The sequence below is a fragment of the Aplysia californica genome, unplaced genomic scaffold (genome assembly GCF_000002075.1).
Source record: "Aplysia californica isolate F4 #8 unplaced genomic scaffold, AplCal3.0 scaffold00122, whole genome shotgun sequence".
NCBI classification, from domain to species: domain Eukaryota; kingdom Metazoa; phylum Mollusca; class Gastropoda; order Aplysiida; family Aplysiidae; genus Aplysia; species Aplysia californica.
Genome location: NW_004797392.1, coordinates 990,319 through 999,955, shown reverse-complemented (window position 1 = coordinate 999,955; position 9,637 = coordinate 990,319). Strand labels below are relative to the sequence as shown.

Sequence of the window (9,637 nt, the reverse complement as noted above, 5' to 3'; positions counted from 1 at the left end):
CTCAAGCCTTTGCCTTTCCACCACAACGTTTTAAGGCTCTTCAGAATCGAGAGACTCGATCTGAATGTCCGTGTTGTGTACAATAGTATTCTGAAAGGCATTGCCAATTTGTTCTTGGTGCTTTAAGTGATCGATCGCTTTTATTTTTAAAAAAAAAAAACTTGCGAAGTGTTGAGCGACGGAACAAGTTCTACCGATTTAAGACAGTTTTATTAAGGATTGGTTAATTAGGTCACGGGTTACTATCATTCATTATTATCTCTAGATCTACATCTGAGTCTTACTCGACGTATATGTGCTTGATCCCTTTGGTCACTAAATTTGGAAATGTTTGCGAGTACATGTACATGTATTGTCAAAGTAAAGCTCATATTTTAATTGTAAGGCATATATTGTAATGCTCCCAGGTTAACTTTCTAATTGGGGACTGTATGTACGCTCTCCTTTGTTGTTTTATTTGTTTTTCTGTAATTCATTTACAACATAAAACGATCATATTATTTAGTTTGATGTGGAGAAACATGAAAGACGCCAATCTTTTCTAACCGAACTTAAATTTCACCAAGTTTGTGAAAGCTGTTTTGTCATTGACAGAGAACATTCTTCATGTCTCAGGCTAACGTAAAAATGTCTAGGCCTTCGCCTATGTTTTTCTTTGTTAGCCTGAAAAGTGTTCCATGGTATCTTGGACATTGCTGCTTTTGTAAAAAGCAACGCTCTGTGTGTTTAGTTTGAGATCGGAAGAAAACCTGGCAAGCTCAATTCATTGATAATAATAGACATTGAATCAAGCAACGTTTGGTGTAAACAGAAAATAATCTCCTTCAGAAGTCATTTCAACGCAGTTACTGCAGCATTTTCAGATCCACTTCACATTGTCTTCTTTACCTTCCATGTCATCTTAGAGAAGCACTTCTTCAAAATACAAGTAAGTAGACTTACTACTGCCTAGGCCTTGCCCTCCCTGGACGATCGACGAATTGGTATTGCTGTGGCTGTGGCTGTGGCTGTTGTTGTGTGCAATTGCAGTTACTGTTGAAGAGTGAGTGAGCGACTGAGTCCGCCGAGTCTGAGTGATGGGTCCTCCCTGCTGACCGTTTTGACTCTATTGAATAGAAATAGATCTAGAAGGCTATAGAGGTTAGAAGGGGAACATGGTATTATTTTACTTTCACTACCTTCTCAGTCTCATGCCCTGGTATTGTGCTGCAATTTGAATTTGTAAGGCATAGATAGTATAGAGGAAGGCTAGGCTTTTACTTTTGGTAGATCTAGTGTCAATTGCCACCGAGAGATACGGTGGCAATTGACAAAAATTGACTTTTTGTCAATTGCCACCGAGTAAATTGGAGCTCTTTTGCGTTGATGGGTAGATATAGCTTATTGTGCTCGAGTGCTCGGTGTTGCGTTCGCCTCTCACGCTCTGTCCCTCTGTGTGTGTGTGTGTGTGTGTGTGTGTCTTTTCCTGGCACCCGTCCCCCGATTTATGTACCCCGATATAACGTGAATTTCTGCTTGAGTTTGAGTGCGTTTGTGACCTTCTACTTCTAGAATTGCCTGTGTTGGTTCTACACCAAAGTGTAGGCTAAGGCTTGCCTAGTTTTCTAGATCTAGATTTAGGTCTAGATCTACGTCTCGTTGAAGACACGTCAAGTTGGTACCGCAGCTCTAGACTAGATCTAGATCTAGATGCTCGTCCAATGAAATTAGTTGAGAACAAATTGACCCATTAGTAGACACATTATCTTGTATAATGCCAAAGATCGTGTTGTTTTCAGACTTGACACCGCTTCACTCGGTGGCAATTGACAAAAAGTCACCTTTTTGTCAATTGCCACCGCGTCACTCGGTGGCAATTGACGCTACCTTTACTTTTAGCAGCACTTACCTCTCAAGAGTACACATCCCGTTAAACGTAGAAAAGACGCATCTTCTTTCTGATTGGCTGCTAATTTTAGTAATGTGATGTCATCACTTCCTGGGATACCCACATGGAACGATGTGTTTTCGGTAACATTTCGGATTTCCTAGATCTAGATTCTAGATCTAGATTCTATACCTAGACTAGTATTCTAGATCTAGATTCTAGATCTCTAGTAGGCCTACTTGGACATGATGGAAGACCGCACGAAAATTGCCATAAAGACGCAGGAGGACTAGATGTCTAGATCTAGATATCTAAATTTAGATATCTAGATCTACCCCCCCCCCCCCCCCCTCTCCTGCATTTTTAATCACTAATACATTTTTTTTTAAAAACAACTTCAAAGCAACCCTACAAATTAGTTTAATTAGGCCTATAATTTATGGAACTGTTGGTCAGTCGGGAGGAGGAAAATAGAAAAAAAAAACTGTCCGGGACCGGAATCGAACCGCTCCAAAAGTCATTGCACGACATCAAACGCAGACGCGCTGTCAAATCAGCTATCAGAACTTCCGAGAGAAAGGTGTAGATTAAGCATCATATACATAGACACTTCCATCTTTGGTGCCATGCGGTTGTCTATACTTAGATGGCAGTTGCGAGCGCCATAAAACCTTATACTATACATACATACATACATACTTAGATGTAGTCACGTGATCGGAGGGGTATCCTGGTCTGACATCAAACAAGATGGGCGCCTTATCCCATTCACAAATTTCAACTTACTTTAGACTTTAGGAGGCCTTTAGCTATAGATCTAGGTCTAGATCTACATAGATTATAATCTGTGCCCAATTGGTATCCTAGATAGTGTATTGAAATATTGGATGGTTTTTGTAAATTTTACTTTCACTCCCGCTCACTGATGCACTGCTTTCGGGGTCAAACTGCAGTGTATTTTGCTGTAGATCACACATTATAGATCTAGATTATAACCCACTAAAACTGTTGCAAATCAATTATTTTCAAGAACATTTCAAACCTGACTGCAAAGCATCAAATTATGTTTGCCCCCCGAGGTTAAAAAAAAGTCTGGGGATTTTAAACAGTAGTGGACATCCCTTGATGTTTGCAATTAAATAAAGGAGTGTCTACGTGCATGGTAACCGGGCATGTAGTCTCAGAGTCTACATACATGGTAACCGGAAGGTCCACCCTTGTTCTACACAGAAATATTGTGTTGTGTGTGCGTGCACTGTGCGAACTGTGACATTCTCCGATGCATGTATTGTGTAAGGCTATGTTGTTTGACAATGGCCATTTCAGCTGGACCATCCCTAGAGCGGGACCAGAATAAACTTGTTTCTATGTAAATCAATTACTTCTGCTTGGGTTTAGCGGGGCAAGGAAAGTCCCGAACTTGGATACAGCGGGAGAGATCGAGCAAGCTCTAGCTAGTGGAAGGGGGTCGTGCGATGGGAGGCTGTAGGCAGACTCCAAACAGGCAGTCAGCAGTGCGGCATTGTGATTGGCCAGTCCAGTGATGAGTAAGGTGGGGCAGTATGGTGCGGAGAGACATGTTACGTGATGTGCCTATATATAAATAGCTTATGCCTAGGCTGCAAGGCCAAAATTAAAAGAAAAGGAGAGCATGTACTACGGTTTAGTGTGTGATTCCTGATTCGTTGAATTGTGATCGTTGATGCTCAGGCAAACACACGCATCCACTTCACCTGTTCTACAGAAGGCCTACAGATACGATTAACAGCACAATTCAAGCAACAATACCGAGGAAAAGATGGCTTTCAACAAAGACAAAAGTTATTTTCTTGTTATTTTTGAGATCCTGATAAAAAATAATGGGAAACGGGCTACAGAATGGTCTAATGTGCTTACAGCTTACATTGCGCTCTCATAACACACAAAAAGCGGGGGGGGGGGGGATGAAAGAAATCGAGGTCTTGAAGGGAGCGACGCAGTTACAATTCACCAAGCTCAAGGAGCCCCCGAAATTAAGTACCCGTTTACCGTGTAGGCCCTACGTAGATGCTGAGACTACGTGCACAGTTAATGCGTACGTATACACTCCCTTAAATGATTTGAAATTTTGTTGGAAATGATTGATTTGAGACAGTTTTAGCAGCCTTGTGATCTGCACATGAAAAATTATGCAGTTTGACCTCCTAAGCTGTGTATTTGTTTATGGAAGTGGAAGTAAAAATTTATCGAAATAATTGATTTTTGACGTTTCTAGCTGCCATTTCTGTTTTAGTGTTCTGTAGCCAAAAATACAGTGGGTTGACCCTCAAAAGCAGTGCAGAGACTGTGTGGGGGAGCCATTTCTTAGCCATACATAACGGCTTAAAGTGCTAACTGCCACATATTGTGGATGCTGCATTGAGAGGTTCTTGAATCCTACAGACACTGGAAATGTTGATTGCATTCTAGATCTATCAGTCAGCCTCTCCAAATCTACACTGCCCTTCACTGCAGATATGCAGAATACTCTTTTGGAGCAAATCTGGGGACGAAATGGGCCATCCCATCCAAAATACTGCTTACCTTTCTTTCTGGACTATTCCTGCATTGAAGTGATAAATAAATGACTGAGTCGACTGAATTCTATTGGCAGTGTAAATTTGGTATTAAATTAGACTACTCTATTTTAGACCACACTAGTAATTGTTACCATGATCATGCTAACCACTCCCCGTCTTAAACTGAAACTGACTGAGTGGCTGTGACGTCATTTCACAATAACTGAGCTCTTATAGGGTTACCCTAACCTTGTAAACTCTAACCGTGTATTCTACTGTCCCTTCATATCCCTACCCCTAATCCAAACCTCAAACATAAATCCCTTACCTTATCACCAGAATCCAGCAAATCATCGCCTCAGAACTATTTTGTCCAAAGTGTACTTAAACGAAATGTCAATAAAATGTGTAGATATGTAAGATCAATAGATCCCATTGATTTTAGGGGACTTTTAGCTGCATTTCAGTTTTTGAACGCCTCGTCAGCAGGTTACTTTCTTCCGCTTTTGAATTCCTGTAGAAATTTATTTATGTAGTAGTAGACCTAAATTAGAATAGTCTTTCAAGTTGTATGTGGGGGGGGGTTGTGTTAAAATTAGGATTGTTCTCTTTGAACACCCAAGGACCTAAGAAGAAGATGTGGGGTGTTGGCCAACCGTCTTTAATTTGGGGGAATAAGGATAAATGCAGTATATTTGTAATATAATAACAGCATTGCCATTGATATTCCCAAATTTACAAACAGGCATACCTTCGGCTTCTTTATTGATAAGTAGAAAAAGAAAACCAGGATTCCTATTATTTCCTTTATAAAAAAATTATAGCCTTACTCATCTCATAACAGTGAGAGAATTCCTGCAAGACATGTGTCTACCAAATATGATGGAAAAGATAAAAAAATAATTTTAAATAAACTATTTTTGAAGATATAGCTCTTCGATCAATTGAGGTGTGGAACTGATAGGAGTTATATTTAGGTGGGGAAGTAAAATGTGTCTTGACATGGCTCTCGTCTTGTTCACTTGTCTTGCTTTTGATGAAAAAATACCCATCTATTTTGAATAGAAGTTCAAAAGAGATGGAGGTGGCTAGGCGTTACAGAAAGAACAAGCGAGAAAATTGCAGCCAGATTTTAGTAAATTTCAAACTTTGGGTGTTCTTGGATACTGCAAATTTACTTTTGTTGTGCTGAAATTAGTTTTTAAAAGGGCATTATAAAAGATGTTGAGCCTGCAAAGAATATTTTTAAAAACATTACCAGATTGTTAGAAAACGTGTCAATTTCTTCAATTTCATTATTCTGACAAGCACCTGATTTTATCATGATGGCACACATATAATATTTTGTTGGCTGAGGGCAAGAAGTGATTATATCTACTTTTGGTTGAAATGGAGATGATGTATCATCAAAAATATTGACTTACTTTTATCGAAACTGTGAAAGGTGGATAATATAGTCACTTCTTGTGCTCAGCCATCGATGTATTGTTCTTGATTCCAGCCTACAAAAAGAGGATTAAATGACACTAGTGTGATAAGTGATATTGAGAAAGATGACGGTAAACAGAATTTAATTTAGTGAGAAAACTAGATTTATGTCTCCTTTGCCTATGACTTGGGAGGGAGGAGGATGTGCAACTGTCTTGTGATTTGTCTTTTTCCTGGTGTTAATAGCATTGAGGTCAATGTGACCAGTGTAGTGACTGAGTTTATTTTAAATTATTTAGACAATTTTGTCTGCCAGTAGAGTTGAAAGATTTAGTGAATATTTATATGTCCATGGATAGTGTTTTTCCCCATCTTATATTATTCCCGTCAGCCTCTGATCAGGTGAACAAACAGCAAATGTGAATGATTGGTTCTCTTTTCTTATTGAATGCACACTTTTAAGTTTGCAAATTCTATGGTCATGGCTCTTTCATGATCAGACTACTTGTTTCACTTGTTGTATTAAAAACATTAATGAATTCCATGCAACATACAAGTGTTTAGCTGCAGGGTTTTTTCCTTTATATGGAATAACAGACAATGGGGATGCTCTCATTCATGTTGGTTTTTTTAATGACTAATGAAAAAAAATTTTGATCCTGTTAATGTGACAAAAGCAATATCCCGATCAGGTATCGGAAGACTTTGCAACGTCTTTCCTGTATTAAATTTGTTTTCCAATGGCAACAAGAAAACGGTTGTTTGGCTTGTTTGTTGTCAATTCTATTTTATTATATGAAAGTCACTAATTAGCCTTGTATTGTAATGGTACACTCTTTGTTTTATCCAGATGCAGGAGGAAATGTTCATGATGTGGTAGTAGCTGAGGTACACATGTGATACTTTATTTTTAAAATCTGTGTTTAATAGGTTGCACTTTTCAAGCTTTATTGATGAGGTATTGGAAACAGCAGTTTTTAATTGGATGAGGTCGGAACATTTTTTAGATCAAAATGCAGTTGAAAGTGTTTGAAAGTAGAACACTTCGGCAATTGCGTACACTGCGTCTCACTTTTTCACATGATTTTTTGCCTTTTACTTGCCTTCACCAGCTTCCAAGCCCATTAGTCTAGTAATCATTTTATATGGTCTCTTCCACCAAACTATTCGTACATCACATGTCTGGCTGAGCAAAAAGCAAGAATACATGCTTGCACAAGCGAATCTTTCTTTAATGGCGATGTTCATCAAATGCAGCTTTTAATTCTAAGAGTTTAATCGTTTTGACCTGTCAGCCAAAATGTCTTCAACACCGATCCTGACACTTGAGAGAAACTACCATCATGTCAAACAACCATTGCCTATAGTATAGCGCCCGGTCTTTAATGTAAGCTATTGCACTGGAAGTGGTTTAGCTGTTAGAGAACCCCAGCTCGTCATACTAGCCCAGTTCTTAACCTGGATTTGAATCACTTAAACACTGGTAAGAAGTAAAAGTGATCTTGATGGTTAAAAGATGATATAATTGTTGATAAAAAGAATAGAGTAATATTGAAGCAATGATAATGGAAATAAAAACATGAATATGAGAGCAATGTATATACAGGGGCTCACCATGGTCTTAGTTGGTGTCACACTACACTGCTCTGGAATATAATAATTATAATTAATAATATGGACGGCACTGATTTGCATTTTTAATGGGGATCTTCTTGGACCTTAAATTTTTCGGAAGATTTCATGGCTCAGTCCAATGGACATGGATGTTTAGATCGAAGGTCTTGTCTCTTTGATGATCTGAAAGTCATAAAAGCAACGTTTTTCTTTCTTACCACATAGCATAAAACCTGCTGTCATAACCACCTGTCCAAGATAATCACCTATACAAATGATCACTTCTCCCTTCCCCCCTTCTGTTTCTTTTTAAATATTTAATGACACTGTTCAAGATGTCTTCCTGTCTAAGACGGACTTTTTTCTCCTAGACAATTGGTGGCCGTCTTGACCAGTTTCAAGTGTATGCAGCAGTGTTAAAAATAGTCAATCCTCGAGGAGAATGTTTAAAAAGTGGCACAACCCATATAATTTTATTAATCCATGCAAATGCTGGCATTTTTAGGATGTTGCTACTTGAAGTGAAATGCCTGAGGAAAGATGGGTTGTTCTGTACTTGTTTGTATGCACATTTCATTTCAAACAAAAAAAACCAACAACATAATAAAGTTAATTTGTCTCTGACGTCATAGTAATAGTATGATGATAGTTTGATACTTTAATGTAACTTGTATTATTAACTTAGTTTGTATGCACGTTTTATTTACAGGTTCTAATTGTGGGATTCACATGTACGGCTTTGGTCATGCTATATTACACATGTATATATGCCATGTGGCATTTCCGTTCTCTTGGGCGGTTGGCGGGTGCACTTGTGTGGTTTGCTCCTTTTCTCCTATCAGTTACCTATTGTCCTTATCTTTCCTTCTTTTCTTTGTACGTTACTCTCAGGGAACATCTCTTATCTTCGGCAGTTATATGACCTCATTGTGTTGCAAGTGCGATAAAACTATTACTAAATTGGTTACATGGCAATGTAAACGGTTACATCTTGTTGTAATCGCACACCGCAGAAGGCTTTTATCCCTTTTGAATTTAGTCATAGTGATTAGACGGAGATCGGTTTGCAAGACACGGTCTCAAGGCTTTTGGAAGGTAACATGGCAGTACTTGTAGACTACTGTTTTACCTACCGCGTTGCTGTAATTCTTCTTGTTTTAAGTGGGAGACTGGCGGGCGCTCTGGTGCCGTTTTCTCTTTCTTTCCTGTCAAACATCTGTCTTCCTCATCTCTCCTTTTCCCCATTTCTTCTTTATGTTAATTATGTTATTCTTTTGTAACACCTGAGATCTACGGCACCGACTTATTTGTGTTGCAAGTGCCGGATACCTCTTACTAAAACTGAAGAAAAAAAATCTTCGGCCTCTATTCGGGCAAGATTCAAAATGAATTTCTACCAAACTGAAAATGTTTAACATGTCCCACGCGCTCGTATGACCGTATTCAGTTGCGAGTGCCGTAAAACACACTTACCAAAACAAACAAAAACAAAAACAAAACTTCTTGTTTTGAACTGCTCAGACAAACACGTGCGGCGTAAGTGTTTTTGTTGTTGCGGCGACAACTTGCATCATTGTGGCCTACTTGGCTGTGACTGTGAGTCACTGACGCCCGGCCGACTTTTATCTGATCTCCTGTCATCGGCTATAACAGTTGTATGGATATGAGGCGTGATGCCCGAGATAATGACAGGCCTCTCATTAAAATAAAAGTCAAGAGCAGCTCTCGAAAATATTATGACGACGTTGTCCATTCTCACAGGGATTAATCGTGTGTGGTTGGCGGGTGCTCTGATACGGTTTGCTCCTATTTTCCTCTCGGATGTCTACAGTTCGTACCACTCCTCCTCACTTTCTTTGTACCAGTATGTTATTCTCTTGTAACACTGAAAATGCTGCACTTTTATTACCTCTGTTTGTGTGGGTGGTTGGCGGATGCTCCGATGTGGTTTGCTTCTTCTTGCCTCTCAAACAGCTGTCGTCTTTATCTCACCTCGTTCTTTTTTTGTGTTTGTTACTCTCTTGTAACACCTCTTAATCTTCGGCACTTACTTATATGACCTTATTGTGTTGGAAATGCCGTAAAACTGTTGCTAAAACTAAAGGGATTCTTCAGCCATGTCTTTGGTGTAATGAGTAATGGCTAGGCTCCTCGCCGTTGCACACAGGGCGTGAGTTCGATTTCTAGGGGG

General features: G+C 39.2%; 1 protein-coding gene across 2 annotated transcripts in view; it reads left to right on the top strand.

The window, feature by feature from the left end:
* The window catches only part of LOC101847331 (probable protein phosphatase 2C T23F11.1), a 75,103-nt gene that overhangs the window by 25,396 nt on the left and 40,070 nt on the right, over positions 1–9,637 (top strand). The window contains exon 1 of one of the 2 annotated variants that reach the window (XM_005096166.3): positions 763–928. The exons of the other annotated variant lie outside the window; for it this stretch is intronic. The gene's annotated coding sequence lies outside the window, so the exon portion shown is untranslated. Of the gene's footprint in view, positions 1–762; positions 929–9,637 lie in introns of those variants that run through there. 2 annotated transcript variants of the gene reach the window in all.